The sequence below is a fragment of the Phyllobates terribilis genome, unplaced genomic scaffold (assembly GCF_046119375.1).
Source record: "Phyllobates terribilis strain yellow unplaced genomic scaffold, ASM4611937v1 Scaffold_211__1_contigs__length_3443825, whole genome shotgun sequence".
Classification (NCBI taxonomy): Eukaryota; Metazoa; Chordata; class Amphibia; order Anura; family Dendrobatidae; genus Phyllobates; species Phyllobates terribilis.
In genome coordinates, this window is record NW_027362971.1 from 1,111,368 (window position 1) to 1,130,549 (window position 19,182).

General features: G+C 42.1%; 1 long non-coding RNA gene across 1 annotated transcript in view; it reads right to left on the reverse strand.

The window, feature by feature from the left end:
* The window catches only part of LOC141213720 (uncharacterized), a 36,762-nt gene extending 23,916 nt beyond the window's left edge, over nt 1-12,846 (reverse strand). Inside the window, exon 1 of the long non-coding RNA XR_012283085.1 lies at nt 12,252-12,846. This is a non-coding gene — a long non-coding RNA (uncharacterized lncRNA). The remainder of the gene's footprint in view (nt 1-12,251) is intronic.
* Nucleotides 12,847-19,182: the final 6,336 nt, after the last annotated feature.

Consider the following 19,182-nt stretch of genomic DNA (forward strand, 5'->3'; position numbering starts at 1 on the left):
AGCACAGATTTCCATGGGTCTAATGTCCATTCCTTGTGTTCTTTAGCCCAAACAAGTCTCTTCTGCTTGTTGCCTGTCCTTAGCAGTGGTTTCCTAGCAGCTATTTTACCATGAAGGCTTGCTGCACAAAGTCTCCTCTTAACAGTTGTTGTAGAGATGAGTCTGCTGCTAGAACTCTGTGTGGCATTGACCTGGTCTCTAATCTGAGCTGCTGTTAACCTGCGATTTCAGAGGCTGGTGAATCGGGTAAACTTATCCTCAGAAGCAAAGATGACTCTTGGTCTTCCTTTCTTGGGACGGTCCTCATGTGAGCCAGTTTCTTTGTAGCGCTTGATGGTTTTTGCAACTGCACTTGGGGACACTTTCAAAGTTTGCCCAATTTTTCGGACTGACTGACCTTCATTTCTTAAAGTAATGATGGCCACTCGTTTTTCTTTACTTAGCTGCTTTTTTCTTGCCATAATACAAATTCTAACAGTCTATTCAGTAGGACTATCAGCTGTGTATCCACCAGACTTCTGCACAACACAACTGATGGTCCCAACCCCATTTATAAGGCAAGAAATCCCACTTATTAAACCTGACAGGGCACACCTGTGAAGTGAAAACCATTTCCGGTGACTACCTCTTGAAGCTCATGAAGAGAATGCCAAGAGTGTGCAAAGCAGTCATCAAAGCAAAAGGTGGCTACTTTGAAGAACCTAGAATATAAGACATATTTTCAGTTATTTCACACTTTTTTGTTATGTATATAATTCCACATGTGTTATTTCATAGTTTTGATTCCTTCAGTGTGAATGTACAAATTTCAAAGTCATGAAAATACAGAAAAATCTTTAAATGAGAAGGTGTGTCCAAACTTTTGGTCTGTACTAATATATATATATATATATATATATATATATATATATATATATATACAGCTCACCAAGCAAAAGAACCAAGCCCTCACTCAGCCTAATCAACAGAAAAATAAAAATGTCACAGAAAATAGCAACAAGAGGCAATATTTTTTTTGCAAACTTCCGGAAACAAAACCCTCAAAAAATAATGGCGGAATTGCATTTTTTCACCATTTCACTCCACTGCGAATTTTTTTCCCATTTTTCAGTACATTGTGGCAAAATGAATGGCGCCATTCAAAACTATAATTTGTCACCCAAAGAAAAAATGTGATTTTGATGAAGGAAAAGTAAGAAAAGTTATGGCTCTTGAAAGGAGTGGAGCAAAGAACAAAATTGCCAAGATGAAAAATTCACCAAAATAACTGGTGGATATATAAATCACTCCAGGGGGGGGGCTGAGCTTGAGTTTAGCCAAATTTTGGGACTTTTTAAAAAGTCACATTTCATGAATCTGTCTCTAAAATATCTAGAAAAAAATGTATATAAAAATCAAAAAACGAACTAAACTACAAAAGACAACTTGAAAAAAAAAAAAAGCTCAAATCGCTTGATGAATTTGTCATAAATCAAAAAATCCCCAATTCAGAGGTATTCTGAAAAAACTGGTGAAAATAAGATGATATATTGAGCCCTTAATTCCTGACAAAAATACTTGTAACTTTAAAACTGATATAAGAAGATGATTTTCCTATATAAACAGTAATGTCATTTTAGCAGCTCCACATATAAATCAGCAATTTTTTGTGGTTAAATCTATGCAAATTCACGACACCGGCATATTAAATGTTGGCTTAAAAGTGGCAATTAAATTGATATATGTGTTGAGCTGTGGAAAACTATAATGGATACATGCAAAGTGAGAAATTATTATTCAAACACTTCTGCTCTTCAGGAAAAAAGCTTCACATCTGCTTCACTTTAGCAAAAAAGAAGCAAGACAAAAATATATCTCATACCCTACCATAATTATATATAAATGTAAAGCAAAATTGCATAATAAATATAGGGTACTTAGTGAACTATTTTTGATCAAAAAAAGTATACAAGCCGTTCCACCAGCGGCAAGGTGACCCTAAATTGGGACGGTACCTATACTGCCTATATTAAAAACCTTACTGTATATCAAAGTTGAAGTAATGCATATAAAAGGGTAGACAAATAGGACCGGGTCCCAACTCCAGACCACCTAGGCCCGTGGTAAGCTACATATATACCAATCCGCTCAACAAAGGGCATGCCACACCCTTAAATTGCACAGAATGCAAACAAGTCAAAAAACCAGACAATGTGAACTGAGGTCTAAGATGGCAGACATACAAGAAACAGAGGCATGTTCACACTAGCAAAAAAGAAGCAAGACAAAAATATATCTCATACCCTACCATAATTATATATAAATGTAAAGCAAAATTGCATAATAAATATAGGGTACTTAGTGAACTATTTTTGATCAAAAAAAGTATACAAGCCGTCCCACCAGCGGCAAGGTGACCCTAAATTGGGACGGTAATTATACTGCCTATATTAAAAACCTTACTGTATATCAAAGTTGAAGTAATGCATATAAAAGGGTAGACAAATAGGACCGGGTCCCAACTCCAGACCACCTAGGCCCGTGGTAAGCTACATATATACCAATCAGCTCAACAAAGGGCATGCCACACCCTTAAATTGCACAGAATGCAAACAAGTCAAAAAACCAGACAATGTGAACTGAGGTCTAAGATGGCAGACATACAAGAAACAGAGGCATGTTCACACTAGCAAAAAAGAAGCAAGACAAAAATATATCTCATACCCTACCATAATTATATATAAATGTAAAGCAAAATTGCATAATAAATATAGGGTACTTAGTGAACTATTTTTGATCAAAAAAAGTATACAAGCCGTCCCACCAGCGGCAAGGTGACCCTAAATTGGGACGGTACCTATACTGCCTATATTAAAAACCTTACTGTATATCAAAGTTGAAGTAATGCATATAAAAGGGTAGACAAATAGGACCGGGTCCCAACTCCAGACCACCTAGGCCCGTGGTAAGCTACATATATACCAATCAGCTCAACAAAGGGCATGCCACACCCTTAAATTGCACAGAATGCAAACAAGTCAAAAAACCAGACAATGTGAACTGAGGTCTAAGATGGCAGACATACAAGAAACAGAGGCATGTTTACACTAGCAAAAAAGAAGCAAGACAAAAATATATCTCATACCCTACCATAATTATATATAAATGTAAAGCAAAATTGCATAATAAATATAGGGTACTTAGTGAACTATTTTTGATCAAAAAAAGTATACAAGCCGTCCCACCAGCGGCAAGGTGACCCTAAATTGGGACGGTACCTATACTGCCTATATTAAAAACCTTACTGTATATCAAAGTTGAAGTAATGCATATAAAAGGGTAGACAAATAGGACCGGGTCCCAACTCCAGACCACCTAGGCCCGTGGTAAGCTACATATATACCAATCAGCTCAACAAAGGGCATGTCACACCCTTAAATTGCACAGAATGCAAACAAGTCAAAAAATATCTAGAAAAAAATGTATATAAAAATCAAAAAACGAACTAAACTACAAAAGACAACTTGAAAAAAAAAAAAAGCTCAAATCGCTTGATGAATTTGTCATAAATCAAAAAATCCCCAATTCAGAGGTATTCTGAAAAAACTGGTGAAAATAAGATGATATATTGGGCCCTTAATTCCTGACAAAAATACTTGTAACTTTAAAACTGATATAAGAAGATGATTTTCCTATATAAACAGTAATGTCATTTTAGCAGCTCCACATATAAATCAGCAATTTTTTGTGGTTAAATCTATGCAAATTCACGACACCGGCATATTAAATGTTGGCTTAAAAGTGGCAATTAAATTGATATATGTGTTGAGCTGTGGAAAACTATAATGGATACATGCAAAGTGAGAAATTATTATTCAAACACTTCTGCTCTTCAGGAAAAAAGCTTCACATCTGCTTCACTTTGCATATGGTCGGCTAATTTGCTAGTTTTTTGTAAAAATGTATAAGAATTAGCTGTGTGCCCACGATGCGTTTTTTAAGCGTTTCCTCAGCGCCAATTCCGTTGCAGAAACGCTTAAAAACCGCATGGTAGAAGGTCTGCCATGTTCCCCAATGATAATCCGTATGTGCTGTGCACATGCTGCGGAAATTTCCGCTGCGGATTATCATTGCGGAAAAATCCGCAGCAAACCAATTATTTTGCGTGATCGTGGCCTTTTCGCCGCCATTGACTTGCATTGAATCGCTTAATATCCGCATGACTACATGTGCACATGCGGATATTAAGCGATTCAATGTGCGGATGGTACCCGGGTCTGGAGAAGAGGAGACTCTCATCCAGACCCAGGTACCATAGTACCTGTAAAAAAAAGAATTAAAATAAAAAATATACATTATACTCACCTTCTGATGGCCCCCGGTCTCCATAGTGATGCGTCTGGCTCCCCGGCAGCTCGCGATGGTCTAAAAGGACCTGTCATGACGTCATTTAGTCATGTGACGGGTCACGCCACCGCTGACATCGGAGGTCGCGTGACCTGTCACATGACTAAATGACGTCATGGAAGGTCCTTTTACACAATCGCGAGACACCAGGAAGACCGGATGCATTGGATAAGGAGACCAGGGGCCATCGGAAGGTGAGTATATGTTTTTTTTTTTATCATTTTTATTCTTTTTTTTAACTAACTTGGTCACACTATATAAATCCATGCCGGGTGCATGGATTTATATAGTGTGACCAAGTTGTCAAGCACTCTCCAAGTGATGCTAAAATCACAACCCGCATGCGGAAATGCAAGTGAAGAACGCTTCACATCCGCATGTCCCTGGCAGGAAAAACGCATGTACAATCCGCATGTACAATCCGCATGTACAATCCACATGTACAATCCGCATGCGTTTTTTCTGCCAGGGAGATGCAGAAACGCTCAGGGAAAATCTGGAGCATTTCTGCATTGTGGGCACATACAGTGCTGGCCAAAAGTATTGGCACCCCTGCAATTCTGTCAGATAATACTCAGTTTCTTCCTGAAAATGATTGCAATCACAAATTCTTTGGTATTATTCTCTTCATTTAATTTGTCTTCAATGAAAAAAACACAAAAAGAATTGTCCTAAAGCCAAATTGGATATAATTCCACACCAAACCTAGAAAAGGGAGTGGACAAAAGTATTGGCACCCTTTGAAAAATCATGTGATGCTTCTCTAATTCGTGTAACTAACAGCACCTGTAACTTACCTGTGGCACCTAACAGGTGTTAGCAATAACTAAATCACACTTGCAGCCAGTTAACATGGATTAAAGTTGACTCAACCTCTGTCCTGTGTCCTTGTGTGTACCACATTGAGCATGGAGAAAAGAAAGAAGACCAACGAACTGTCTGAGGTCTTGAGAAACCAAATTGTGAGGAAGCATGAGCAATCTCAAGGCTACAAGTCCATCTCCAAAGACCTGAATGTTCCTGTGTCTTCCGTGCGCAGTGTCATCAAGAAGTTTAAAGCCCATGGCACTGTGGCTAACCTCCCTAGATGTGGACGGAAAAGAAAAATTGACGAGAGATTTCAACGCAAGATTGTGCGGATGGTGGATAAAGAACCTCGACTAACATTAAAACAAGTTCAAGCTGCCCTGCAGTCCGAGGTTACAACAGTGTCAACCCGTACTATCCGTCGACGTCTGAATAAAAAGGGACTGTATGGTAGGATACCCAGGAAGACCCCACTTCTTACCCCGAGACATAAAAAAGCCAAGCTGGAGTTTGCCAAAACTTACCTGAGAAAGCCTAAAATGTTTTGTAAGAATGTTCTCTGGTCAGATGAGACAAAAGTAGAGCTTTTTGGGAAAAAGCATCAACATAGAGTGTACAGGAAAAAAAAAGGCATTCAAAGAAAAGAACACGGTCCCTACAGTCAAACATGGCGGAGGTTCCCTAATGTTTTGAGGTTGCTTTGCTGCCTCTGGCACTGGACTGCTTGACCGTATGCATGGCATTATGAAGTCTGAAGACTACCAACAAATTTTGCAGCATAATGTAGGGCCCAGTGTGAGAAAGCTGGGTCTCCCTCAGAGGTCATGGGTCTTCCAGCAGGACGATGACCCAAAACACACTTTCAAAAGCACTATAAAATGGTTTGAGAGAAAGCACTGGAGACTTCTAAGGTGGCCAGCAATGAGTCCAGACCTGAATCCCATAGAACACCTGTGGAGAGATCTCAAAATGGCAGTTTGGAGAAGGCACCCTTCAAATATCAGGGACCTGGAGCAGTTTGCCAAAGAAGAATGGTCTACAATTCCAGCAGAGCATTGTAAAAAACTCATTGATGGTTACCGGAAGCGGTTATTCGCAGTTATTTTGGCTAAAGGTTATGCAACCAAGTATTAGGCTGAGGGTGCCAATACTTTTGTCCGGCCCTTTTTTGGAGTTTTGTGTGAAATGATCAATGATTTGATTTTTGCTTCATTCTCTTTTGTGCTTTTTCCTTGCAAGCAAATTAAATGAAGATAATAATACCAAAGAATTTGTGATTGCAATCATTTTCAGGAAGAATCTGAGCATTATCTGACAGAATTGCAGGGGTGCCAATACTTTTGGCCAGCACTGTAGCCTTATTAATATGGGGGATGTCTGGTGTCTGGTGTCACTGCCTCCAAATGTCTTATTCACAGATGAGCTGATCTTCTCAAATTCGAATTCACCACATTCCTCCCAAAAATTTGTTTTGTAGCGAATAAATTTGCCAGAATCTCAATACTGTTAAGCTTGTAATGCTCTGAATATACACAGGGGTTTTGGAGGAGAGAGAAAGAGAAGTCTGCTGTCCATAAAAGGACACTCTACAGAAGAGAGAGAGAGAGGACCTCTCTGACCATAAGAGCTTACACTCTACAGGAGAGAGAGAGAGAGAGGACTCCTCTGACCATAAGAGCTTACACTCTACAGGAGAGAGAGGACCCCACTGACCATAAAAGCTTACACTCTACAGGAGAGAGAGTGAGGACCCCACTGACCATAAGAGCTTACACTCTACAGAAGAGAGAGAGAGGACCCCTCTGACCATAAGAGCTTACACTCTACTTAGAGAGAGAGGACCCCGCTGACCATAAGAGCTTACACTCTACAGGAGAGAGAGAGGATCCCGTTGACCATAAGAGCTTACACTATACAGGAGAGAGAGGACCCCTCTGACCATAAGAGCTTACAGTCTATAGAAGAGAGAGAGAGAGGACCCCGCTGACCATAAGAGTTTACACTCTACAGGAGAGAGAGGACCCCGCTGACCATAAGAGCTTACACTCTACAGGAGAGAGAGGACCCCACTGACCATAAGAGCTTACACTCTACAGGAGAGAGAGGACCCCACTGACCATAAGAGCTTATACTCTACAGGAGAGAGAGTACCCCACTGACCATAAGAGCTTACACTCTACAGGAGTGCGAGAGAGGAGCCTGCTGAGAGACTTACCTGGTGACTCTGGACATGGAAGACAACATTGCCGTACAAACTGCTCTCCCTTTATTAAACATGACTATGAGCAACAGTTATTTATGGGATGTTCCCAGTGTCTGGCACATCATTGCTTGCCACCTTTTCCTCTCCGGCTATGGTTATCAGACTGGTGCGGAAAAGTGCACAACTTTGTCATCATTTGTATCTGACACCGGTATAAAGCAAGACAGATACAATATTATCATATGTGGATCCTACCGACCGGTTTCACACGTCAGTTTTTTTTTTCTTGCCAAACAGGCGCTTATGACAGATGCTGTGAATTTGCCATAAATTTTGAAGATGAAACGTCGCCTTGAGTGTTACTACAAGAATTTACAGTTACTATTTCTCCATTTAATTTTTCCTAGAGCAGAAGAGTTGGAGCAAATCGATATGCACAGGCTATTATTACTGAACAGCTAGGAGGAAAGTGAAGGGAGAGTGTGAGTCCAGGGGAGCTGCTCAGTGAGAGCGGGGAAAATTATCCTGGACATTTTTCTTGTACAACAGAATATTACAAACATGTATTAGTGCAATCCATCTGTCTGATGGGGAAAAAAAGGAAGTCATTTCACTCTTAAAGGGAATCTTTCAGCTGGTTTTGCTATGTAATATCGAGCAGCAAGATGAAGGGGCTGAGAACCTGATTCCAGTGATATATCACTTGTTCAGCAGCTTGCTGTAGTTTCGGTACAATCAGGAGGAGGTTATTACTGCAAGACTAGGTGTCTCGTGCTATGCAGTCCAGCTAATCTGTGTAACCCCGCCCCTAACACTGATTGGTTGCTTGCTCACAGTGTACACAGGAAGCTGCCAATCAGGAGTGTGGGCGAGGTTATGCACAGCTCGGCATTCTGAGCACTGCTACTTCTACAGCAGAGAAAACAGGGATTCTATCAAAACTACACCAAGCAGCCCAGTAAGTGATACATCGCTGGAATCAGGATCTCTGCCCCTACATCACGCCGCTGTCAGATTACATAGCAAAAATTCCCTTTAAGGAAAATATTTTTTTTCAAGGCCAGTATGAGTTAGAAAGGATAGATGTATGCATTCTTAAAATCTATAAGTGCTTTTGTGACTACACCATGTTCCAGTATGAACCAACATCACCAGTAGGTATCCATACAACGAGTGGGGGACGCTGGTTTCATAGGTGGGCGCTTTCTGCACGCATGCTCTTCACAAGTGGATACCGGCAGCTTTGTGCTTTGACAACATCTTTGTGAAGTAGAAAATACTTTAGGAATGGTCCTTGACTAGTGAACAGCAGGTGAGAATTCCTGTAGAAGGATCTGTCCAGGTCTATGTAATCATGCTGTACATCACCCTTATCAGTACTCCACTCCGACAAGAGCCTTGTATTGAAATCACACCCTGTACACACTGGTTCTACCAGTTTCATATCTCGGATATATGCATGGATTTCGCTATGCCAGTCTTAACTGAATGCCGCAGGTTATCTTCCTCCGAACTTGTGCCAAGCATTGTCTATAGAGAAGGAGCTGAAAAAATAATTACGTGAGGGTTCTTTAATGCAAATGTTAATCCCCAGTGAACCGTATTATAGTGCAAGTATTTTAACTTCAGGTATTGTTATTCTTTTTTTTTTTTTTTTACAGTATATCAAGTGTCTGTTTGCGCTTCACACATGATCAATAATCGCTAAAGCCAGGAATAGTGACAATGTCATCACCTCCAAGAAAATGATAATTAACCATGTAAATGTAGGAAAAGATTATTGGTGAAACCATAATTTATCATGGATCTTAATTGATTGTGCCACGCTCTGTAAATGTCAAGGAAAGAAAAGGAAAAATCACAGGGCGCTCCATAGTGCAGAATCAGTGGTTGAATGGGGTGGTGGAATTTCATACTAAATGTCTATTTAATAATCAAATCACTTATTTAATATACTTCAATTAAAAATTGACTCTAACTTGCTGTCTGCGTCTTCTTTTTTTTTTTTAACTCCCAGTGACATGACGTCTGTTTCAGTGGCTGGCCTCTGTTCTCGCTGTTCGCTACATTTTTTCTTCTTCAAAGCAAACCGACAGTGCGCTCTCTTGTCGGCTCATCACTTCTCTTTAGAGCGCACTGTCACTGTGCATTCAAAGGAGTATAACGCAGTGAGCAGGGAGCGCGTACTGAGCATGCATCAGAATTGACAACCAACATATGCTCAGTGTAACAAAGACTAGCCCAGGCCAGCCCCTGAAATGAAGGTCACTGTTGATATTTCCTCACAGGATTGGGACAGCACCTGCAAAATTGAAGAATGTTAGAAAAGTAATTAGGTTATTAAATTAAATGGTCATTTAGTATGAAAATCACCTTTGGACCCAGACTAACCCTTTAAGGCAACATTCACAAGCTCAGTATTTGGTCAGTATTTTACATCAGTATTTCTAGGCCAAAATCAGGAGTGGGTGAAAAATGCAGGAGTGGTGCACGTGTTTCTATTATACTTTTCCTCGGATTATTCTACTCCTGATTTTGACTTACAAATACTGATGTAAAATACTGACCAAATACTGAACGTGTGAACATGGCTTAAGGCTTAGCAATCAGGTAAACACAAGTTCTTATGATAGTATATTCACCTTGAAGAGTTGAGTGTTGAAACTGGGCAAAACTCTGTTGTAAGGCTTTACCCTTAGCATCTAAGCTGCTGCTGTTCCCGTACACACAGATTAGGCAGGGCACTACCATCTCATAGGCATATAGTTAAAAAAAAAAGGGGGAAAAGCACTGCTGGAGTAGAGAATCAGTCCATGCCAGAGGCATAGCTAGGGGTTCAGCTCAGGTAGCGGGGACATCTGAGTGGGCCCCTAACCAGGTAACTATGATTACAACTAGCTGATGTTCTTTCTGATGGAATCGTTCACTTTTCCCGTCTTTTCCATCTGGCCCAGACCGACATGACAACTTCTCCAGCCAGGACTCGTCTGCACAGATTACAACAAAGACACATTTGACTTCTCACAGTTCCAGCCCTGTCCCCATCTATCCCCAACCTGCACAATCTCCTAATCCTACTGTCACCCCAATGCTGAGCCGACGCTGCTGTATGTGTCCCTATCACTGAACCTGCCCTTTGTAGAATAACAGCGCTTCTCTTCGTGCCCCACATAGTAATGCCACCACTGTGCTCCTTACATAGTAATAATGCCTCCTTTGTGCTCTCCCGATGGTAAAATTGCCTCCTAGAAAATACTAATGTCCTGTGCATGTGCCCTCCACATTTTGTCCCTAAAAAGTAATAATACCCCATGAGCAACTTTGATGGTCACAATACTACGTGCCCCTATACTAATAATGCTTAAGTGCCCACTTAACATTTTATAATGTCCCTTGAGTTCCCCCATTGTACAGTTCCCCTATACATAGGCCCATAGCTCCCCTATACACAGTGTGGTGGGACCACAGCTCCTCTATACACAGTATAATGCCTTCACAGCTCCACTATACACAGTATGATGGGCCCATAGCTCCCCTATATACAGTATGATGATCCCACAGCTCCCTTATACACAGCATTAAGGGCCCACAGCTCCTCTATACACAGTATAATGCTTCACAGCTCCACTATACACAGTATGATGGGCCTACAGCTCCCCTATACACAGTATAATGATCCCATAGCTCCTTTATACACAGTATGATGATCCCACAGCTCCTTATACACAGCATTATGGGCCCACACCTCCCCTATACACAGTATAATGCTGACAGAGCTCCACTATACACAGTATAATGCCCCCCAGAGCAGGAACTGTGTCCTCCACAGTTCCTCTATACATAGAATGATGTCCCTACTGCTCCACTAAAACACAGTATAATGACTCCCACAGTAGTCCACACATTTTATGATGGCCCCCACGCTGTATATTTGCACCCATGGTAGCCTCCACAATGTTTATTGGTCCTGACAGTAGTCCCCTTACTGGATAATGGCCCTCACACTTCATAATAGCCGCCTCAGTAGTCCCCAAACCTTATGAGGACCCCGCACAGTAGTCCCCACACTGTATAATGAACTTCCTGTCCAACTGTGTTGGGGTCACCATACTTTGCTGAGGGAATACAGTAGGATCATCATACTGTGTGTGTGGAGGGTACTGTGGAAGAATTCACCTTGGGGGTATCATACTGTGTTTGGGGGCAACTATTGTTGGCATCATACTTTAAGGGGGCAATGAAAGAGGAATCTAGGGGCTTCAACAATAGGAAAATTTCTTTGTAAAGGCTGCAAAGTTGTGAGATATGCTCTTCTGTGACCACGCCGTATATTCATTTTTTTTAGGGGGGGCCCTATTAGAACTTCTGCTATGGGGCCCCATGATTTCTATGTACACTCCTGTAGTAACCAGGTAGATAATGAAGAGATTGGTGGCAGCTCACATTGGCGTCCATTCACTTTTATGTAAATTAATATAACTGACGCGCCCCCTGGGACATATTCCTTTTTGAGGGGAATACCCGGCACCGGATCAGATGGGGGGTTGTAGTCTCCGAGCGGCTGTGACCCGGCCCGTGCCCAGGGCGTCAAGCTCAGTGTTATGTGGCAGTCCTACAGATGTTATTAAGAGTTCTTTTGTGTCGACTACGCCACCCGTTGTGATGCGGTCACTGGGGCCGCCGCTGCAGCAGGTTCCGCTGAGGCTGATGGTGGATGCGCAGCTTGGTGGGATAACCCCCAACGGGAGGGGTATAGCCTCAGAGGGGACAGGCGCAGAGGATGGGGGTTGTGGTGGTGTAGTGCAGACGGCAGTGAAGACAGAGTCGGGTTGTGCAGTTAAGGGTGTTTACTTACTGCAGGTGTTGTACTGGTCACTCCAGCTGCTAGTGACCACCCGAGCCGTGCTGCGTCCACCAGGTCCTGGATCCAGCCAACCCCCAAACAAGTCCGGAGCGTGGCCCTGAGCTCTCTTTCTGTCCCGTTCTCTGGCCGTCCCCACCAGTAATCCACCTAGGTCCAGCTCCCTCGGGCCTTCTATTGGGACACCCTTGGCCCTGGGTTCCCTGACCCTTCATGTGGTGTGCCTTCGGGGTGGATGTGATGGGTGACCGTGGCAAACGCTGCCCACGGTCTCCGGTCTCTGGCTGGGGAATGTCTTTACCCCCACCAGCTTGGGTTCCGGTACCCTGATGCCGACTCTTCACCCGGTGCTTTAATTTGGGATCTCAGAGTCCTTCTCTTCTGTGCTCTGGGTCTCTCTCTTTTCTCCTCTCTCTCTCTGGGTCTTTGTCTTTCTTCTCTCCTCTGCTCCTGACTTGTTCTCTGCAGCTGACTGACTCTCTGCATCTGATCCTCTGCATCTGACCCTGATCTTAGTTGGTGCCCACCTTATATACACCCTCTATGTGTGAGCTCAGGTGACCAGCACCCAATGAGCTCCTATCTTTACCCAGGCTGCTCCCCCTATCTGCCCCTACACTACATGGGATGTACCACCCCCCTCCCACTCCAGCCAGGAACAGACTCGGTCGTACCTGCACATTTCTAAGTGGGAGTACCGTCGGTCTGTTCCCCGGAAATGGGATGTGTGTAGTGCATGCAGCCTACCGAGCTCAGATCCACTCTCCATCCTTGCCCGGGAGTGGAATATCACACCTCTGGGTTGAGGTGCAATACTCCTGTAGCAGCCGAATCCTCAGGGTGCTACATAACCACTTAGCGCCATTCACTGACTCGCACAGAACTGGGTGCAGAGAGCTTCCATCACCTCTCCATTCATTCTCTACCTGGATGTGGTGACCACAGGGGTCCCAACGGTGAGACAACCATCTACCAGATATCTTTCAATGTCAGTCTGAGCTCAATGATCCCCAATATGTCATACGTTAAAAACTATGAAGTTTCCTGCCATGTGGTAAGTGACTATAAGTCTAGCAGATCATTGGCACGTGCTCATTTTTTTTAACATATTGATAAATGTGGAAACTTCACCAGCCAGACTGTTTTTAACAATAAATTTCTAGCATAAAGTTCCAAAAATGTTGACTTTCTATTGCAAATACAGAGCAATGAGCAATCTTTTTTTTCATGTTTCATGCATGATTTTAAAACCCCTGAAACCAGCTGCTATAATAAAAATATTGTTACTTCTTTCTCATGCTGCTGGGGTTGCATCAGTGACAGTATACAGTGCCTTGAAAAAGTATTCATACCCCGTGACCTTTTCCACATTTTTTTCACATTACACTCACAAACTTAAATGTATTTTATTGGGATTTTATGTGATACCAACACTAAGTAACAAGTATTTGTGAAGTGTAAAGGAAATGATACAGGGTTTTCTAAATATTTAAAAAATATAAATCTGAAAGTTGTGAGGTGGATTTGTATTCAGCCCCCCCCTGTAATCTGATACCCCTAAATAAAATCCTGAATGACCATTTGCCTCGAAAAGTCACATAGTTAGTAAATTGAGTCCACCTGCGTGTAATTTATTCTCAGTATAACTACAGCTGTTCTGTGAAGGCCTCAGAGGTTTGTGTGAGAACATTAGAGATCAAACAACATCATGAAAACCAAGGAACCCACCAGACAGGTCAGGGATAAAGTTGTGAAGAAGATTAAAGCAGGGTTAGGTTATAAAAAATAGCTCAAGCTCAGAGCATCTAATGGAGAACTGTTCAATCCGTCATCCAAAAATGTGAGGAGTATGGCACAACAGCAAACCTACCAAGACATGGCCGTCCACCTACACTGACATCCCAAGCAAGGAGAGAGCTAATTAGAGAAGTAACCAAGAGGTCCATGGTCACTCTGGAGGAGCTGCAGAGATCCACAGCTCAGGTGGGAGAAACTGTCCACAGGACAACTATTAGTTTATACTCCACAAATCTGGTCTTTATGGAAGAGTGGCAAGAAGAAAGCCATTTTTTTTTAAAACAGGCAACGAGAAGTTCCATTTGCAATTTACAAAAAGCCATGTAGGGGACACAGTGAACATGTGGAAGAAGGTGCCTTGGTCAAATGAAACCAAAGTGAAACTTTTTGCGCTAAATACAAAATGTAATGAATGGCGGAAAACTAACACTGCACATCACCCTGAAAACACCATCCCTACAGTCAAACATGGTGGTGGCAGCATTATGCTGTGGGGAGGCTTTTTTTTCAGCAGCTGCGTTTCTGTGGGAGAAAAATGTGGCAAAAATGCAACGTGTGAACAAACTCTAAGGGATTAAAATTTCTGCTAATCTTTCAGAACATCAAAACCTGGATAGGTCTGTGTCAAGGCAAGACAGACTTTAGCCACTACTTATAAGCTGAGATTTAGAAAACCAATAGGATATTGGAAATTTGTCTGACGTCATTACACAGTGATTTACCTTCTTTTGCTGAAACTAGTATACCTAATAAAGGTTCCAGAGCCCTGATAACGATGATAAGGAGACCTGCGAGTGATAAGAGATAACAACTGGTTATTTTTACCGTCTGAATATAATGAACTTTTCTGGGAAATTCCCACCCGAGACGCCCATTTAGTGTCTTAGGATCTTTCCTTCCGTTGGCTGCAGTACACGCTCTGTTCTGTGTGTCTCTACCTGTCCAAATGACTTCACACCTTCATTCCACAATGGTTGTAATGAATTACTTCGCCTGCTGCATTTTTTGTAGCAGTAATTATGCGGCTCCGACATTAGCAATGAGTGTGTCACATATTGCAGGAGTGAAGTCTTTGCTTTTTGCTGTCATATTCACCCTGGGACCTCATTTTATACAACATCACGTTTTACATACATGAGATTTGCATGGACTTTTCTTTTTTTAATAAAAAAATAACTTGCATAAATCTCTGTCTCCAAAATGATATTTTACAGAAACAACTGTTTCCATGCAAAACCACTCTGCAGTGCCAAGCAAATGCCAACAGGAAAAAAGCCACAAGACCGAATTCTCATGTGCAGGTTTTGTTTATGGTTTTTACATTATTAACATTTTTCGAAAAACACAATTAAAGTGTAATTATTTTTTAAGGGGTTGTTCAGGACTATTTTATTTTTTGCTAACAGGCAGGTAGCAAAACCGAGGTAACTGGATCAAAGCGGTCACTGATTGCACCTGCTAGGGAATCAGCTGCCCTGCATCTACAGGGCAGCTCTTCTTCTTCCAAGGTGTTTGTAATATTGATTAACTGCTGGCTCTCCGCAGTTAGGCAGCAGGGAGCTGGCTGTCAATCAGCATGACGTCAGCAGTCACGCATCATCAACAGAGCAGAGAGAAAGAGACACCAGCGGCAGGAGTGCTCTGAGGCCGCTCTGTGCCTGCAGAGATCAGCGCTGGTGCATCATGGTGACCTGGGCCGATTGGACCAATGATGTACTATTTGATCATATGGCGATCGTGCCAGCGCACAAGCGGTGCGGGGCGATCGCCGCCGGGTGTCAGCTGATTGTCACAGCTGACACCCGGTACTATGTGCAGGGAGCGGTCCCGCACCGCTCCCGGCAAATTAACCCCCTTAATGCTGCGATTGAAGTCGTTCGCAGCATTGCGGGGGCAAGGGGAGGTGATCGCAATACTCACCTCCTCTCCCGGCCTCCAGCGCTGTCTGCCTCGGCTTCCCGGATGTTGCCACGACGACCCGATGTCGTCATGACAACATCCAGGTCACCAGGAAGATATTTTGGTCATGCGCAGTGCATGACCAAAGTATCTTCATCCTCTGCAGTGCTGACAGCCTATATAGGCGATCAGAATAAAAAAAGTGAAAGTCCCATAGTGGGGCAAGGTGTAAGAGAAAAAAAGTGTCAGAAAGTGAAAAAAAAAAAGTAAAAATATATTTAAAAAAAATAATAATAATCCACCAAAAATAAAAATCTAATGTTCCCATCAATAAATATTATTATGAAAAAAAACAAAAAAAAACAATAAAAGTACACATATTTGATATCGCCGCGTCCGGAGCCACCTGACCTATAAAACTTTCCCACTAGCTAACCCCTTTAGTGAACAGAACACGGTAAAAAAAATAAATAAAAAACGAAGCAAAAAACAATGCTTTATCATCATACCGCCAAACAAAATATGGAATAACACGCGATCAAAAAGACGAATATAAATAAAAATGATACCGCTGAAAACGTCATCTCGTCCCGCAAAAAACAAGCCACCATACAGCTCCATCAGCCGAAAAATAAAAAAGTTATAGCTCTCAGAATAAAGTGATGCAAAAAAATATTTTTTTCTAGAAAATAGCTTTTATTGTGTAAAAGCGCCAAAACATAAAAAAACTATATAATTGTGGTACCGCTGTGAATGTACTGACCCGAAGAATAAAGCTACCTTATCAATTTTACCACACGCGGAACGGTATAAAAAACAACAAAAAAACAATTCCGGAATTGCTGTTTTTTGTTTATTCTGCCTCCCAAAAATAGGGTTGGAATTTTTTTCAAAAGTAAAACAAAAAAAGGATGACGATATGGCGACTAGTGTTGAGTGCAAGTGCTCGCTACTTGAGTTTGCATCGGGTGCTCTGGTATGCATTGAGTATCGTGGGTATTTGAGTGACATGCTCGAGTCTCTGCCCCATATGCTTTGTGGCCAAAAAAAACCTCGCGGGGATTGCCTGTCTAATAACCATGAAACTTGCGGGCAGGGACTCGAGCATGTCACTCGAGCACCCGTGATACATGGTGCATATCTGAGCACCTGATGCAAACTCAAGTAGCGAGCACTTGCACTCAAGACTAATGACAACTTATTCAATATGATGACCTAATGTAAACAAATTCTGTGTCGTACCTCTGGGTTCAAAATGTTCACTATATCCCTTGATAAAATCCTTCAGGAGTGTAGTTTCCAAAATGGGGTCACTTGTGGGGGGTTTCCACTATTTAGCCACATCAGGGGCTCTCCAAACGCGACATGACGTCCGATCTCAATTCCAGCCAATTTTACGTTCAAAAAGTCACACAGTACTCCTTCCCTTCTGAACTCTGCCGTGCGCCCAAACACTGTATTTTCCCCACATATGGGGTATTAGCGTACTCAGGAGAAATTGCACAACAGTTTTTGGGGTCCATTTTCTCCTCTTACCCTTGTGAAAATAAAACAATTGGGGATAAAACATCATTTTTGTGTAAAAAGTTTGATTTTTTTATTTTTACGGCTCCATGTTATAAACTTCTGTGAAGCACCTGGGGGTTCAGGGTTCTCACCACACATCTAGATAAGTTCCCTGAGGGGTCTAGTTTCCAAAATGGTGTCACTTGTGGGGGGTTTCCACTGTTTAGGCATATTCTCTAATTATTCAAGCAAATTTTTCATTCAAAAAGTCAAATGGCGCTCCTTCCCTTCCGAGCCCTGCCGTGCTCCCAAACAGTGTTTTTTCCCCACATATGGGGTATCGGCATGCTCAGGAGAAATTGCACAACAAATTGCATGGTGCAATTTCTCCTGTTACCCTCATGAAAATGCAAAATTGGAGGCTGAAAAACATTTTTGTTGGAAAAATGTGAAAATTTTATTATTTACCATTCTAAAATTATATAGATTGATCTTTTAAGAGGAATCGGTCACCAGATTTTTGCTGCCCCATCAGAGAGCAGCATAATGTAGAGGTAGAGACCCTGATTCCAGCAATGTATCACTTACTGGGCTGCCTGCTGTAGTTTTGATAAAATCTGTGTTTTATTTGCTGCAATTCTACCAGTTCTCTGAATGCTGAGCTCTGTATAACCCTGGCCACACCACTGATTGGCAGCTTTCTGTGCATAGGTAGAGAAGCTGCCAATCAGTGCTGGGGGCGGGATTATACGGAGCACAGCAACTGCTGGATCTGCAGCAGAGAAAACTGTGATTTCATTAAAACTACAGCAAGTAGCTCAGTAAGTGATACATTGCTAGAATCAGGGTTTCTGCCCCTACATCATGCTGCTTGCAGATTAGGTGGCAGAAACCTGCTGACAAATTCCCTTTAAAATCACTTTATCCTCAATCATATGCAAATGAAGGCTCAAGAGTCCAGTGGGCATATCTGGATCATGTAAGTATCTTGTATATCTACCTTGACTGCAGTAGAGCTCAAGACGGGGAACTGATGAGGTTGTATGAGTCATCAAGTCCATTTATTAAAGGGACGGTCTTACTGATAACCGACTTGGACACTTATACAGTTTGGATCCACTCGAGCCTTTATTTGTATATAACATCGATTTTAAGTACATGAACAATTGTGAGAATAGAGTAATAGTGGACAGACCCTTTAAATGATGCCAGTATATGGTACAAATAACGGTCTCCTATCCCAGCACCAAGATGGTACAAAATGCATTGTGGGGGACTGATGGGCGCTGCAACGGACCTCCAACTTAAAGTGTAACTTTTAGGAGAACTTGCAGCAAAATATCTGTGTCTGCCTCCTCCATAGAATTTTAAAAGCACCAACTGTCAGCTCCTATCTCAGTAATGGGAAAATCTGTCTTTACTGAATACATATTTTACCCATGAATAGAGAATGAAGATCAGTCCAGGAGGAGAAAGAAGCAGATTCCTCTGATAAGATATATTACAAAGTTGCTAATTTTCATGTGTACTATTGATACATGAAATGAAAAATTAAAATTACGGTTGCTCTTTAAATTCTACTGTTAGCAATTGACAATGGTATTTAAAGGGGGTGTCCAGACTGGAATGAAAAGTCTGCAGTCATTTTATGGTGACAACAGACTGCCGAATCGTGACAGAGCACAATGCACACTGTCACGATTCCGCTATATTCCTGGGGCGT